A 17982-nucleotide genomic window follows, 5' to 3' on the forward strand; every position below is an offset into this window, starting at 1 on the left:
TAGGTGAGTAATTAACTCTCCAAGACAACAAAACCAAACAAATAGCTTATCTTGTGATAGAATAAATCCAATTGTCTCATTTGTACTCTGGGAAAGCTCCTCTTAAAGGAGAAGCACGAGCTCGTGTCCGAACCAGTGAGGGGATCAATCCCCCCTCGTTGGGAACGACGCCAGACACGCACGTATTACAAACGGTAAACCTCGGATTAACCATTGTCGAGGAGCCAGGGGTCACTTGTCGGTAAACCTTGGATTATTGTCAAGGAGCCGGCAAGGGGATTGAGCTTGATACTCTGCCCTTGCGTGCTGTCGGAGTTTAGACTGTTCCCCCAGGTGCATTTGTTGCGGTTGGTAACCTTAGTGACCATTATCTTTAGGATTCTACCGAGGTGACGGTGGAGGGAAGATCCCACTGTACCTGGAGCAGACGTCGGCTAGACTCACTTGGATTTTCTGGGGGGTTCGCTTCACTCGAGACGGTTAAAGTGGAGGAACTTGGTCCAGTCTATTCATTAAGCAGGTTGCCGGGGTAACTGTTCCACCCGCCACTTCTGTACTGAATCCAGCGATGTTGGGCTTCATCACCAACTAGCGCTTTCGGTCTGGAAGGCTACTGTTTGTGCTTGGTTTGACGCTCTAGATTCTTTAGGCGTGTGATTCAAATTTGTTTGGTTCTTTAGAGACTTTAGGTGGTTTGATTTGAAATTTTTATTTTGTTTTCGTGTGTAGTAGTTAAAAGTTTTTAGCTGTGGCGGAATTACCGAGACAGTCCCGTAGACTTCGGGGCAAGTCACCTGAGATTGTTACTGGAACTGATTTGTTGAGAAAACTCCGTAGATCACAGGGTGGATCTCCTGAAGACGTCCCGGGTCAGTACGAAGGGCTGAAGGTCCTTGTAACTCCTCCTAGTGGCAGTAAAGTAGGTTCACCTGAAGAAGGAGAATCTTCCTTGGTAGTCCATCCAGATTACCAAAGTTTAGAGACAGGTTATAATCCCGAAGCTGTTACAGTTTCTGAGCTTGTTGGTAGTTTTTCGTCTGCTAGTGATACAGGCGAAGAACCTGAAATATCTGAACCTGTTACTCCAACTTCTAGTGTTCCAGATTCACCGAGAATAGAACGAATTATCACCGAAAATCTTCCTACTGGTTTGATTGCTATCGAAGAACTTGCTCCAGAGGAAGAAATAGGCGTTTCTAACCTTGAAGATCAACTTACTATTGAGCTCAGGGAGCGTGAATCTATCTTTTACAGTCCTCCTAGAAGTACTACTTGGTACCTTTCGTTAACCAATTATTTAGACAACTCAGGGATAGGTTTTTCTCCACCTCGTACTCCTTTTCCACCTGGAGGTATTCATACTCCTGTAAATATGTCTGGTCAGTCGTCCGTGTTTACTCAAAGTCCTGAATCTTTCTTACACGGCGGTCCTTCTGTTCCCACTGGGTATCAATCACTTTCTGGTACCTTTGCGGGGGCATCTCCTCAACCCGTTGATCATGGGTTATTAACTGGAAACAGTGGTAATATACCATTGGGTGTAGGAGACATTTACATGATGTCAGGTTCAGTTCCCGTTTCCCAACCTCAAGGTGGCCAATTACCGCCTGGGGGGCAGCCTCAGTTAACGCCTGGGGGGCAACCTCAAGGTACACAAATCGTGTCTGGGGGGCAACCTCAAGGTCAGTATGCACCTATGGTACAATACATGCCTCAAGGTCAACCCCAGCCTCAATATGTACCCCAAGGTCAACCTCAGTATCAATATCAACCTCAAGGATGGCAACCTCAAGGATGGCAACCCCAAGGGTATCAACCTCAAGGGTACCAACCTCAAGGTCAAGGTCAACCCCAGTATCAGTATTTACCCCAAGGTTATCAACCTCAAGGTCAATACTCGAGTCAAGGTTATCAACCACCTCAAGGTCATTCATATGGTCAAGGTGTGGGAACTGCACCTTTCAATTATCAATCCTATCCTCAATCCGGTTATGGATCTCAGTATCCTCAACCTGTTACGGGTCAATACCCTGGAATGTTAGTGTGGGATCCATCACAGGGTCAACAGGTGTTGCAGCCAAGTATACAGTTGGTACCTCAAGCTGGACAACCCGTAGTTTCTGGTTCACCCCAGCAACCGCAACCTGTCCAGTCAAATGTTCAAACTTCTGTAACTTCGGTAGTTACTCAGCCGCCAATTGCACCTAGTACTCCATCTCAAACGGCTGCTGCAACTACCGATGCATCTACCGCTCTTACTTCTGGAGTATCGACAGCTCCGGTTTCTACTGTCTCTGTAACCACTCCTCAGACATCTTTACCGTTGTCTGGATCTACGATTCAAACCACGGTCCAGATGCCTATGGGTCAGCCTGGTATAAGTACGGTTGTCACTACTCAACCTCAATTTGTTCAACAACCGTACCAGGGACAGTACCAACAAAGGCAAGCTGTCCAACAGCCAGTTTACCAGTATCAACCGTATCCTGGGTACACTTATCAACAACCTCAACAACCCCAGTACGGTCCGGTTAATCCTGGTTTTCCAGGAGGATATAATATCCCTAATGCGATTCCTGTTCCTAGTTATCCTGGATATCCTCCTCCTGGGGCTGGTGTTGTGACCCAGAGTTTTAGAGATCCTAACCGGCAGTTACCGTTTATCGCAACTTTGGATTTACCAGACTTGACGCGCCTAACGAATGATCCAATTCAATATCTTCAGTTCTGGCCGCCAATGCCAAATAAGTTGCCCAGTGATATACCCAAGTTCGAAGGTAAGTCTGGAGAGGATCCGTCCAATCATGTGATGACTTACCACCTCTGGTGTGCTTCAAATTCTATCTCGGATGATTCGATCCGCTTACGTCTTTTCCAGCGTACACTCATTGGTCTCGCGGCCAAGTGGTACATTGAGTTACCACGGGCCTCTTTTTACAATTTTAGCCAGTTAGCTACCTCGTTCTTAACTCACTTTCAGTTGCCGGTCAGATACGATAACGGCACGGAGTTATTAACTTCACTAAAACAATCGACGTCCACGTATATTTCTGATCACATTCATGAGTGGAGACGTCGAAGAAGGTTAGTGAAAGTTTTTATCCCGGACCAAATCTTAGCTGAATGGTTTGTTAAATCATTATTACCGAAGATTACTGAAGATGTAGCTAAGGCCGGAGTAGTTACTGAGGAGCAAGTCATTGCTCAGGCGCAATACCTTGACTTAGTTTACACTCAGTCGGGTACGTTACACGAGAAGATTCCGGATCTTCCAAAGTCGAATCAAATCGCTGCTGCTCCTTCGGGATCTCATGCCGCTGATGGTATGATTGGTATCGTGAACACAAAGAGCAAGAAGAAGTCTTCCAAGGTTCTACTACTCCTATAATCACTTTGCCTGATTCCCCGACAGGAGAGTCTTCTCCTGAACTTTCCGCCGATATTCACGCTGTAGAGTCATCTACGGCCAAATCAAAAAACGGTGGAAAGAAGAAAGGAAAGAAGAAGGCTAAAGCAGACAAGGCTCCGAAGGAGAAAACAGAAAAGTCGGAAACCAATGACGAAAAGCGCAAACCTCGATATCCTTGTCTTATTTGTGAAGAGGATCATTTTACGAGAGATTGCCCTCATCGGGCCGAGGTTGTGAAAATAGTCAAAGGTTCTCCCACTCCTGCTGTGTTAAAAGATCCATTTCCAAAGCAGGAGAGTAAGATGATAGGTTCTTCCTCGACTGCCAGTGAAGAACCCATTTTGATGATGTCTCATGTGAGGATTGCGACTCGATCGCAAGATTATGGTAGTAAGAATCCTGTTGATGGTAAGGAAGCAGAATCTTCTCACTCTAACCCATCAACCTCAGCTCCTGGTTCCGATCCACTACAGATCGAGAAACCTAACCCGGACTTAGTAATCAAACCGCCCGCCAAGGGTGTACTTCGAAGGTCTGCTTTCAATCCACATGCGAGAGCAGCCCAGAATTACAACATTGTTGAGGACTTAGCTGTTTCACCCTCAGCAATGTCGGCGTTAGAAGTGCTGCAATCATGCCCAGCACAACGAAAATTACTTTTGTCGGCTATCGGAGCTGTTGATGTTCAGGACCCGAACCTGATAATCTTCGATCTAGAAAATAGTACACCGCGTCTACCCCATCAAATGGCTTTCCAAATCCCAGTGATAGTCAAAAACAGGCCTATTCATCGGACTGTGATTGATGAGGGAGCTTCTACGTGTATTATGTCGATTCAATGTTGGAGATCTCTTGGTTCTCCTTCGTTGAACCAATCCCCCACCATCCTTAAGGCCTTTGATGGCCGTGGGTTCCGTCCGTTTGGTATTCTACAGGAATTGCCTATAGGGGTAGAAGGTAAAACCGTTAGTCTGGATGTGGAGGTGGTTGATGCCCCTCTAGACTACAACCTTCTTTTGGGTCGAAGTTGGTCATATGCTATGACAGCGGTCGTTTCATCGGTCTTCAGAGTAATTAAGTTTCCACATAACGGTAAGATCGTGACTATTGATCAGCTGACATACTTTTCATCCGACCCAGCCTCTTCAGAGAGTATCCAGCATGTCGGTAAGACGACAATCCCTTATAGGGACGTTGGTGTAGGTTTAGTTAAAGATTCCGGTTTACTGGGAACTTTTCCTCTCCCTCCACTCAGCGTAGATCCTTCATTTGCAACAATTCATATGATTACATCAGAAAACATTATTTATGATGATCCTTGGATTGTCCCATCTGAATCTGAGATAGACTCATTCGGTGATGCTATGCCTTTGAGTCCATATGAAATTGCTTATGAAGCTGTCATGTCTTTTACCGACTCGCGTTCAACCCAAATCGACCAAATGAATGTGGTCAGTGAAGAATCACTTTTCACCTCAACCTTAGAACGGATAGCGTTTCCCGAAGTCGTGTCATCTGACGAACAACTTCGCGAAATCCTAAGTGTAGACGATCTACCATGGGAAGATCTCCATCACAGATCTTCGTTTTTACCTAAGGATGATGTTTTGAAAATGATTTTTCATCTATCTTTACCGCTGAATATGTCAAAGACGCTCAGAATCCAACGAAACATTCTGATTCAGAGTTGAATTTAGGGAATATTTCTCGTACTATTCCCATTGATATTTCAGTGAAGCCCGGAATTGAGGAGAACATTCATATAGGTGCCGCATGTACAGAAGATGAAATCCAAACTTACAAGGCCCTATTCCAAGAATTCCGCGATGTGTTTGCCTGGTCTTACGAGGAAATGCCGGGAATCGATCCTGCCATTGTTGTTCATGAAATAAAAACCTACCCGGATGCTAAACCCGTCCGGCAACGGTTGCGTCAGATTCACCCTCGAAAAGCGGCTGCGATTAAAGCAGAAGTCGAAAAGCTGTTGAAAGCAGGTTTCATTTATCCGATCCCGTTAACGGATTGGGTATCGAATATTGTTCCGGTCAACAAGAAACAAGGAACAATAAGAATCTGTATCGACTATAGGGATATCAATCGAGCTTGTCCAAAAGACAACTATCCTACGCCTTATATCGATCAAATTATTGATGATTGTGCCGGAAGTGAAATGTTTTCCTTTATGGATGGTTTTTCGGGCTATAATCAAATCAATATTCTACCTGCCGACCAACCAAAAACGGCATTCATTTGTCCATGGGGGACATTTGCTTATTGCAAATTACCTTTTGGGCTTAAGAATGCCGGGGCCACTTTTCAACGGGCGATGTCTTACGCATTTCATGACATCAAGCACATTGTGCAACCGTATCTCGATGATTTGCCTGCTCATTCTTTACATCGAGCTGATCACCTTGTCCACTTACGAGCAATCTTTATGAGGTGTAGGCATTATCGAATTCGGTTGAATCCCCACAAGTGTGTTTTCTGTATAGAAACAGGTCGATTGCTGGGATTTGTTGTTTCAAAAGCCGGCATTCGCGTCGATCCCTCGAAGGTCGAAGCTATCATCAAATTGCCTCCTCCTTCGAGTTTGCGCCAACTCCAAAGTTTGCAAGGGAAAGCGAACTTTTTACGCCGATTCATCCCAAACTACGCCGAGGTCACTAAAGGTTTTACACGGTTGTTGAAACAGAACGCTCAATTCTTTTGGGACGAGATTGCCCAACAATCTTTTGATGCACTTAAACACGCGTTGACCCATGCACCGTTGTTGCATCCTCCCAACTACAACCAGGACTACTTCTTATACCTCGCAGCTTCGCATTCCACCATTGGAATGGTGTTAGTTCAAGAAGATGAATTCGGAGCGGAACATGTGATATATTATCTTAGTAGGACCTTAAATCCCACTGAGTTAAAATATTCGCATGTGGAGAAATTGGCCCTGGCAGCCGTTCAAGCTGTCCAGCGTTTTCGTCACTACATTCTTCTCCGTAAAACTACAGTTATTTCGGATTGCAACCCTATGATTTATATTTTGACAAAACAACTGCTAGGGGGCAAGTACTCTAAATGGATCGTTATCCTGCAAGAGTTCGACTTGGAGTTCGAGAAGTCCAAGTCTAAGAAATCCTTAGTTTTTGCGGAATTGATGTGTGATTTCCCGCGTGCTGACACAGAGACTGTGGCAGAGGAGTCCATTGCGGACGAATCTTTGTTTCTTATCAGTACTTTAGATCCGTGGTACGGGGATATAATCATCTATCTCCAAACCCAAACCTTTCGGCCTGAAGCTTCCAAAGCGGAACGTCGAAAAATTCGGTTTCAATCCCAGCAATACAAAATTATTGGAGATACACTTTATCGCCGGGGGGCAGACTTAGTTTTTCGACGTTGTTTAACTCACGAAGAGGCTGAGAGGGTTTTGAATGATTGTCACTCTGGAGCATGTGGCGGTCATATGTCTGGGTATGCCACAGCTCAGAAGGTGTTGCGCGCTGGTTACTTCTGGCCATCTATGTTTAAAGATTGTATCATTGCAGTCCGGAAGTGCCACAACTGCCAAGTGTTTGATCGAAAGATGCGCGCACCACCTGCTCCTCTCCACCCTATAATTGCCGTTGGTCCATTCGCCAAATGGGGTATCGACTTTATTACTTGTAACCCTCACTCGGCCGGGGGGCATGCGTATATCATCCTCGCGGTTGATTATTTTACTAAATGGGCCGAGGCGATGCCTACATTCGACGCAAGCGGCAAAACAGCTGCAGTTTTCGTATTCAATCATATTATAACTAGGTTTGGTGTCCCACAAGCAATCATTACTGACCATGGGAGCCATTTTCGAAACATCATGATGACTGAGCTTACAAGCCAGCTTGGTTTGCGCCACGATAGCTCTACTCCTTATTATCCGCAAGCCAACGGTTTGGTTGAGTCTATCAACAAAGTTCTGGTTATCATGATCCGACGAACCATTGGTATTCATCGGTCGAATTGGCACAACATGTTATTTTCAGCGCTATGGGCATACCGAACCTCAGTGAAAAATTCAACAGGGTTCACTCCTTTCCAGCTAGTTTATGGCTTGGAAGCTGTGTTACCCATTGAATGCGAAATCCCATCACTTCAAATGGCTGTCGAATTACTCCCAGCTACTTCCGAAGAGGAGAAACGTTTATTATACTTAGCTAAATTAGATGAGACTCGACGTGACGCTACATTGGCAATCGAGACTCACGCGAAGCGAATGAAAGCTCAGTATGATAGAAATGTGACCCCTCGAAGTTTTTCGGAGGGAGACCTAGTGCTATTATATGATCAAGCTAACGATAAGCTAGGTGCTGGAAAATTCGTTCCTATGTGGCATGGACCCTACATTGTAAAGCGAAAGCTAGCAAAAGGGGCTTATGAGCTGGTTGATTTTGATGGGGACTCTTTGGGTAAACCCAGAAATGGACTTTACCTAAAGAGGTATTATGCTTAAATGGTGGGTATGGAGAATTTTTTAGTTAGGTTAGGTTTTCTTTCTAGCTAGTATGTTTGTTAGTTAGTCAGTGTGCTTAGCTTAGAGAGTGTGTTTTTCGTCGTTATTCTGGCTTATCTTGGTTTTACTCTTGATATTGCAGATGTCGACGCCTCTCCAAACATACATTGGATTTGCTGATGGTGCTTGTCGTAGTACACGGAATATCTCTTCCGCAGCTTGGGTTATCTATTCACCCTCTGACGAGTTAGTTTCTATGCATGGGGTAAGCCTCGGTCAAACAACGAACAACATTGCAGAATACAGTGCAGTGGTTGAATTATTATCCGAATCTATTTCATTTGGAATTCGACGTTTGATAGTGAGGTTAGATTCTGAACTTGTTGTATTACAGCTTAATAGAGTTTATGCCATTAGAAATCCTGTGTTATTAAGGTTGTTTTTGAGAGTGCGTCTCTTGGAACGTGAATTTGATTACATTGAATATCAGCATATTCCAAGGTCTTTAAATACATTAGCAGATGCAATTGCTTCTCGAATGTTGGACAGACATTTACGATAATCATGCAAGTAAATTTAAAAACATTTCATCACATATGTTAAACAAGATAAGCCGGTAATAGTGATATATATATAGATAGGAGTGTGTCAAAAAATATACATCGTCTTCGATCATAGGTTGAAAAACACCTTATGATCGGCAAAAATGGTATAGTACAAAAAGTCAAAAATGTCACATGTGTCTACAAAGTGACTAGCCAATCACTGGTGGTGCTCCCTGTACGACACCACTGCACGGGCTACCTTGCGCAAAAATCTCCTAAACGGTCCAGGGACCGCGACTACATAGCGCTGAAGCCTGATAGGAATATCATCCATGGTAGTCTCAGGCATATCCGCCGTCAGACGCTCTAGATCATGCTCCAACTCAGCCAGTACCTCTGTAGCCGCCGCGTCCTGTGGGGCCGGTACCGGTGCAACTGGATGTCTCCTCTCAAAAGGCCGGAGGTTGGCTGGGCGCTGTGGACCAACATCTGCATTTTGAAAATTTTTACTGTCAGTTTTGAGACGATATATATAAAAACAAAAAAAATACATAATTTGAAAACTTGTGAAAAATAAAGTACCTCTGTCATCCCATTGTTCTCCCTGTGGAAGAACCATGTCCGGATCATGTCGAAAATCTACTCCGGCATACGGAAAGTCCTGGATCGAGAAAACCTGGTCCTCCAACCAGTGAAAGTAACTATCAGAAAATCGAACAACTGCCGCGCCCTCGTCAGGATGCCGGGCCATCACCGCAACCCATCGTACCAGCTTTGGCTCCCGAGGACCCAAGATATCAACAGTGAGTTGCTGAGGGATCAGCATCGGAACTCTCTCTAAGGCAAAGCTCACGACTAAAGGCCCATATCCAAAAGTTTTCAGTCGTCCGTTCTTTGCCTTAGTCAGTTGGCTCTTCACATTAGCCGACACAGCATCACACCAGTTGAAAATGGTGCCTTGGTAACAGTCAATTGCCATCCGCATTTGGGACCCAGAAGCAATGTGTAAAGCGGCTGCGCCGCAAATTCTGGTAACCGTGAATGCTATAACTTTGAGTTCACGCAGAGAGATGTGTTTGATCTCCACGCCTTTCGAATGGTGTGCCCCAGGTGTGCACCAATCTTCCCGGAGACTAACAAGGGATTGGCCACCCGGCCTAGTCCCGGCTAGATTGAGTTGCTCGCCTCTATTTGGCAAGCCAGTGAGAAAGTATACATCAGAGGGCTCTATCTCGAGCTGGTGCCCTCCTATGTAAAAGCATTGTTCTTGAACGTTCCATCTCTCAACCAGCCATTCCAAGAATCTTACCTGAGCCCTCATGCCCGGTATGGCCCAGTATTTATATAACCCGCATGCTTTTAGGGCATCCAGGGAAGGTTGATGTTTGATTGCAGCTTCATCAACCTCCTCGTGCTCTCTTTCTCTCCAATCCAGCATGGTAAGTGCCCTACACATGAATAAATAGGCATTAGAATTAATTTTGGGAAATTTGAATGGTTGATTTTGGAGTTTGGGGTTTCAAAATCCGCGTTTTGCGGAGGACGCACCCCGCGTTTAGAACACAAGGCGTCGGGACGCAGCTGGCCTGAATGTGGGCTGCGTCCCCCGACCTTTTTTTCTATAGAAAAAAGTCGGGGGACGCAGGTCACCCGAAGGGCACCTGCGTCCACCGCAGAGCGCATTTTGAAACCTAAAACCCCCCAAAAATCAAAACTAAAACCTAAAATACAATTTTAATTGGATGAAATTGAAGAGTAGGATGTTGTAAAATACCTGGAAGAGACGGCGTTCGATTCTAACGGTCGGATTTTCCGCAGCAACCACGGGAAGTTTCTTGCCAAAAGCCCTTTTTTTCAACCTCAACAGCAAAATGGTAAAAATGATATTGTAAAAAGTCTTTTTATAGGTTTTTTGGATGAATTAGTTCATTTTTCACCATGGAAAGATGTTTTTCAATGTATTTTTGCCTATCTTAAACAGGTATGAGTAATGTGTTGCTTTTGTGCAGGACAAAGGGACTTAGAGGGAAAATTGTCATTTTTCACGAACCAAAATATCAGAGTCATCTTTTAAGCCCTTTTCTGACTCCTAAAAAATGAAAAGATTGCCGAGCGTTTCTTTTACACTCGTTAAAACGGAATTAAAAGACGGTCCCCTTATAGCTCTTTTCTGACCGTAAAATCAGGAAAAGATTGTCGGGTTTTTGTCGTTTCAAACTCGATACGGAAATAAAACGACGTGTCCTTGATCGCTTTTTACTTTTCAGGTCAGTGACACTAATTATGAAAGTACTCCTTGGTCGCAAGATCAAGCGGTTCCCCCAGGTATTATTTTATACTTTTTCGGGCTTGAGGGACACAAATTTACGAAAAAGTTCAACTTGGAGTCTTCTTAAGTTTTTCAGACTCTCTAAAATTGAAAAACGCCGAGTTTCTCCTATACTGGGCTCGTTAAACATTTCACAGTAAAGGACCTGTTCAATTACAAACAGGAACGAACCACTCCTTCCTAGGGTTCGAATCAAAACTAGGTTGGACTCATCCGAAGGATGAGCTTATAATCAAGCATATGTTATCCTCCTCAAGCTTGTTAAAAATAAAGAGGTACTTGCCAGAAATGGTGGGGGAAAAGAGAGAAGAATGAGCCTATTTGTTACCTTTTGTCTCAGAAGAAACTTTATTACCACTCTTGAACACGACACTTTTTCATTCACCTGGGTTGGGAAATCCTTACCTCACAGTTGATCAAACCACTTTGAAAGTCTTTAACCGGGTTCCGGGGATTAACTTTGAGTTATTCATCACCAAGCCATCTGTCGTGTCGTTATGTGTTCAAGAGGTCTGCAAGTAAAACTTTCATCTGCAAAATACTTGTCATCCATTTGACCATCCCTGAGTCAGTCCTTACAGCAACATTTCTTCAACTTGAACAATGATTTCGTGTTGCAGGCTTGCCTGCAACGAGTCGCTTTCTATCGACATCAGCACATTATCTAGAGAGATGACTTAGAGATCGTCAGTACCTTGAAGTCTGCATGCATCAATGGCAGGTTTCTCGCCTTTGACGTCAGTTTACATCATTGACTTTCGATCAAAGGATTCCGTGAAATGTTCGACATCAACTCATTCATTCACATCTCATGGATTGTACTGGGTACTTTGAGAACCATTGACATTACTGGTGGTCTCTCTCACGCTTGTTAACAGTTTACATCATTGACTGGTAATCAAGTGGTTTCTACCATGTTCGACATCAACTCATTTATTCGCATGGCTAGAATCGTACCAATTCGAGAAGTAGAAATGAAGACCCTGGATCTAGTTTCTACCATCCAGGCTGCGAGGAGTTTTGTATTCATTATCTAAGTAGACTAATCACAAACAGATGGCTGCGCCCATACTGTGTCTACAAAAGTCTATGATTATGATGTATGCAAGATCATTCCTGTATCAGAGTAGTTAGTCTGTTAGTTAAAGTTTTAAATCTGAGTATGGGAATGCCTACCTCAGTGATGATATAATCTTATACATGTATTTTGTGTTGAAAATTGCAGGTTCTGACCAGGCTCTCCACGAGATAATCCTTGAAATGATAAAGCGCTTCACCCTTCCTAGATAATACAAAACCCTAATCTATTTCAGGCTTCGCACTTTAGGGGGCAATCTGTTACACTAAAAAATGTCACCATGACCATTTACAGTTAGGATGACTCTATCAACAGTCATGCTACCCTCTTAGGCAAGTCTTATGCCTCTGCTTTCCATGTCAAACTCCAAAAAGAGAGAAAGTCTTTCTAAATGTATTTATCTCTGGGGACGCAGGTTCTCTCAACCTTACCTGCGGGGACGCACCCAATGTTCACAAAAACTGCGTCTTTGGACGCTCTGTATGTAAAGGTGCAGGTGCGTCCACCTGAAAAGGTTAAAATGCGCAAGTTTCATCTTTAAAAAGTCACTTGTGGTTATTTCTAGAGCATTCTAGAAGGTTGTTCGATGTGTATTGAGCGCCTCCAGATGGTTCATGCACTCCTACCAAAGAGGAACTTATCCCATCAATAGGGGAGCTATCCCATCCAAAGAGGGGATTATCCCATTGATGGTGGACCTGATTAACTTCCTCTTGAGCACTATAAGTACAGGCATTGGGCCAGAAGGAGGAGGGGTTGAAAGCTATACATTTCTAAGGGTAAATGCTGCAGGAATTAGGACTCCCATTTAGAAGCTTGTGAGGAGAGATTGCCATCTTTGCTTGTTCTATTTGGAAGTGGGTGAGCTTTGTCAAAGTAAAGGAAGACTCTTGTGGACCCTGGAAGGAGCTTGCACAACACCAAGGCTCAGGTTGTAATGGTTCCTTTTGATTACCTTTAATGCAAATTGGTCCATTCTTCTCAATAACTTGTTGTTTATGAGTTATTTCATGTACTCCTTGGTCTATATGTTGAATATGCTTTGTTTTATGTTATAATCAGGTGCTATTTAATTGTTTGACTGTTGGTGATTGCAGGTTTTGGAGAAAAGGAGGAGCTCATCCAAATCAACAAAGCTTGGACTTCTACAACAGCGTTTGGACAAAGGTAAGAACAAAACACTTGATTCCTCATATTATAATGCATGTTTAGAGAAGGATAGTTCTAGTTTGTCTTGTTTTTCACTAGAGAGTCTTAGGCTCCTAGGGAGGTTGGTTGTGTCCACACAATCGACTCTTTCCGCCTGACAAAATCCTAAATATGTCAAGAAGAAGTCTTTGACCTATGGTAAACACATCTTTCTCATGAAACCCATGATGCAAGAAATAATATAAATATTTGTTTCTTCTTTATAATTACAATTTGTGATGAAAACTAAACCTAGTTACACTTTTCTTCAACAAGAGGATGGGGCTTAAAGGATATACACACATTCTCTAGGGCACTTGCTGCAAAGGCAGGATGGAGGCTGATCACATCAAAAATCTTTTGTACAAAGGCAGTAATAAGTAAGTATATCAATCCTTTATCTATGATTGAATGAATCAGATTACTAAACAAAAAAAGAATGAAATTTCTTCAATATCGAAAGCTATTACAACATCTTTCAACATCATTGAATCGGGGTTGTCTTCGAGAATCAGTACAGGGGAGGAGATGTTAGTTGGGATCAATACCTGCTCTGGTTGTGGTAACAAGTATAATCTCCCCCTCGATCTCATTACCTTTTAAATAATCAAGGAATTAAAACAGTAAATCAAATTGTGGCCCATAATCCTCTTCAATTTGGGGACATGGATGGAATATTGCATGGGTACTAAATGTCTCGCCTCATTGGAAACAAATCTGGGCAGATTACGCAAATTCTTTGAAATATTCCCATGTTCGAACATCATATCGAAAGGATGAACTGGTATGGGAAAAATCGAAAAGGGGCATGTACAATCGAAAAGAAGGATATCTGGCAGCATATGAGTATAGAAAACCAACAAACACCTACACGTAGTGGAATTTATTATAGAAAATGAAATCCCTCTTAAGGCTAGACTCTTATTTTGGTGTTTAATATCAAGCAAAATTCCTACAGGAGACAACCTCAAGAAAATAGTTTTTCAAGGGCCATTACTCTGGAACATCCCTCTTCTTGCTTGTTGGGCCATATGGATAAGCAGGAAAGGAAAAAAAAAATGAAAACCAAAATTTCACACCTCAGAAAATGGGAGCACAGATTATTGCAATATATGATCTCATTCTAGAGGTGGAATAAATTGTCTCTATATGCACTATAACAGTTGAAGTTCTCGACCCCTCAAAGCCTTGGGTTTATTTCGATGGATCTTCAAATCAAAACATTAGTGGAGGTGGCACGATCCTTTACCTTAAAAATGATCACAATTACAAAATGAGTTTCGGTTTCAGTCCTAGTACCAATAATTTTGTTGAATTATATATTTTGAAACTTATTCTTATATATGCTCTAGAAAAAGATTGCAGGAAGATTCTGGTATTTGGCGACTCCAAAAATTTTATAGACTGGTTCAATCGAACATCTCAATGTCACACACACACACTCAGAAACTTGTTGGAAGAAACTCGTATGATCAAAGCACAATTTGAGCAAATTACATGTTGTGATATTTACAGGAAGAGGAACAATATTGTCAATCAGCTATCCAAAGAAGGTGCGCAACAGGAATCGGGCACATGGGTAATTAATGAATATAATGGAATAGAATATTACCAGTATTATCACCATTTGTTCATCGAAGTTACAGGGAATGCATACAGAGACTAGTCACAACAAACACGGGAAAATAGTAGCTCAGATTTTTGTCACTATTTTTATACCTATGTTATTATGCATATTCCTTTTTTTTTGGATATATGTATACAAAGTATCATGATGACCAATGACAGCGATACAGACATATTTATAACATTTGTATATTTTGTTCTTTCGATATAGTAGGATCTCATAGTTTCTATAGATAGAAACCTACCATAATTGTTTTATGAGTTATACAACATGTTATATCAGCATCTACTACATATAAATTTCATTTTCTTCATTAATGAAAATTACAATTTTTCTTTCGAGGAAAAAAATTTGAATTAAATTATATATCCCAACAAGAATTCTCTACCTATAAAATAAAAAACATTTCAAATAAAGTATGATGTTTTCTTTTCAAAATGGGCTCAAGTATGATTAATTTATATACATTCAATGAAAATTCAACTAACCTTTCAAACAAAGTATGGATGCTTTTATAGGGATTACTTTCATTTTATAAGAATATATTAATGTTTTTGTTTTTTAATATATATATATATATATATATATATATTTTTTGAATTTTCAAATAGTGATGGATAATTATGATTTATTAGGTTGATTAATTATGGTTATTTAATTTATATTATATATTTTATTTAGTTATTTAATTAATATTATGGATTTTACTAAATATTTGTTTTGATCGTTAATCTATTTTCTTATTAATTTTATAAAAAGATATATTTATTTTTCAATTTAAAAAAAAAATAAAAAATAAAAAAAATAATGCAAATTCATATATTTTTAATTAATATCTATTTAAAAATAAAATTTATATATTTTAATATTATTAAGAATTCTCCCTTTTTTATATTACTCAATAATGTGTTTTAAACTTGTCATTCCTAATATATTTAATAATATTATAATTGTATTATAAAAGGTTGGGTTCATTTTCATAATAAGATTTATAAGTTTATAAACTCTTATTTATTAAAAAAATAGTTAAAATTTTATTTAATAAATTAAGAGAAGTAAAATATATTTTTTTATATGCTTAAGATACATAAAACAATGTAAAGGTAATAATAATAGTTTGTATATATAAGAGATAACATTAATAAATAAATAATATAATATAATATAATATATATATTTATATCTATATATATATATAGATATATATTATTTAATATTTTAATTATCAAATAAGAAAATATTATGATGATGATGGTTAACGTCCACTGAGACCAAATTGGTATGACAAAGGTGGGAGTGGCTACTTATAATTATAAAGGGATAATTGGATATTCTTATGCATAGAATTTAGGTGTTATGACCAAAACATGGTAGAAGCCTATGTCGTGTCGTAAGGTTCAAACTTAGCCAAGAGACAATATATATAATCTTGTCATGAATGAAGATTTTCAAATCATCATCAATCATATGCACATGGATTTTCCTTCTTCTAATTTCCATTTAGCTATTATTCTAGAAATGATCAGTCATTCTCACCAAACATTTGATAAGGTGCAAAGGTTTCAAGTCTTAAGGGAAAATTATTTGATGGTGGAAATATTGTGAAAATTTAATCATCAACAACAAGACTTAGATCCAACCCATAACATAATTCTATGTATTCTCAACGTGAGTGCACATCAAATCAACACTTGTTGAATTGTGGCATTCAATCCCTATGTAGCAAGGATGCCTATGATAAGACTCCCTCACTACTAAACTCTACTTAGTTTGCATCCCATGGAACCCGGTGAGTACCTAACACTCATGTTCTGGCATCACAATGGTATTATGCAAACCCTATTTGGATCACCAAACATGATTTCCAATCATTAAGTTATATTTGGGTTCAAGGAGATAATGTAACAAATTTTATGGTGTCTAACCTCTAGGCCTCTACTCATTGATTCGAATGAGAAATTCTCAGCCACAAGGATTGCTTCCCTTACTCTAGAGGAGGAAATCCAATTAATTTCATGGGATATCCTTCTAGCATTGTAAATTCTAGACATGCAGTTAATTATGGGAATATTCAATCGAATACAGGTATTGATTAGTGCTTTCAATTGGATTTGTTAGCATAATTCCTTATCATTAAGTTGGATGCTTATGAACTTCAATTTGGTTTGGGGTCTAGACTAGGTAACATAGGCATTAGATTTCATGGGTCAAATGTGTTTCCTGTTTCACCTTGGAATTTTGCATCCTTTTTCGCAATACTGAGTAGCATACACCTAAAATTCTCAACCACCCACCTTGACTACAAGGACTATAAGGAACTACGTGAAACTTGTCAAGTTGTTGTTGATGGTGTTGGGAATCCGTCAACCAAGGGGGTCTCCCTGATGTGAAGTCCCAATTAGACCTCACACCGTTTGGAATAGGAGCCCCATCTGGAGTATCGGCCCGATTTCCATATATTATTATAGATTTGCCTTGGCTTTAGCTATCAACAAGAGAGGATTACATATGTTCCTTTGAGAAGCAAGTGAGTGTGCCTGGTGAGTGTTTGGATGTAGGTGTGTCAAGGTTCTTCTACTGCGGAGGGAGAAAGAGGTGAGCCTCTAAGAGTGAGGTATAGTACCACCCTAGTAGAGACACACACAAACAATATGTAGAAATTTCTACAAATCTAGCTCTGATACCATGTAGAATTAATGTGTAGATTCAAACTGCTCATGAAATTTACCAAAACATAAGACTCAAATCTACTCTACCAATCTACGAAAGTAAATTCATGATCGAGAACACAAATCAATAACATGCATCAAGATTCAACACACATACACAAAGATATATCTAGGGGAAATAAATTGTGCAAAACCCCTTACTATCTGTATTGCATTATTCAAATAATTTTGATGAATACACTATGTTCTGCTCAACCTTGAGCTCAACCTGCACAAGTATTTTCTATCCTCTGCCTGAATGACTGCCTTTGGCCAATACTTAGCCAAATTTCCAAGCCTCCAAGCTCTTATTTCCTTGTGTTGTTTCCTTGGGAATTAGACCCCTATTAATTAGGAAATTCCTCAATGAGAATTGTGCAATACCTTTAGGCCTTCCTTTGACTACATGCATGACCTGTACAATTTGGAATATTCTACAATCGATAGTACACTACCCTTGAACTCCAATCTCAACTAGGTAACTTGAATTTTGTGCATGCATGAGTTAATTTAGGTTGATTGATCAGTTAATTGGTTAAACACTCAAGTTGCACCCCACTGTTAGACCTCCAACTAGTTCCTCCAACTGTTGGAACTAGTTTAACTAAC

The sequence above is a fragment of the Pinus tabuliformis genome, chromosome 1_2 (assembly GCF_031772625.1).
Source record: "Pinus tabuliformis cultivar Carrire ecotype Pingquan chromosome 1_2, CPIR1, whole genome shotgun sequence".
Classification (NCBI taxonomy): Eukaryota; Viridiplantae; Streptophyta; class Pinopsida; order Pinales; family Pinaceae; genus Pinus; species Pinus tabuliformis.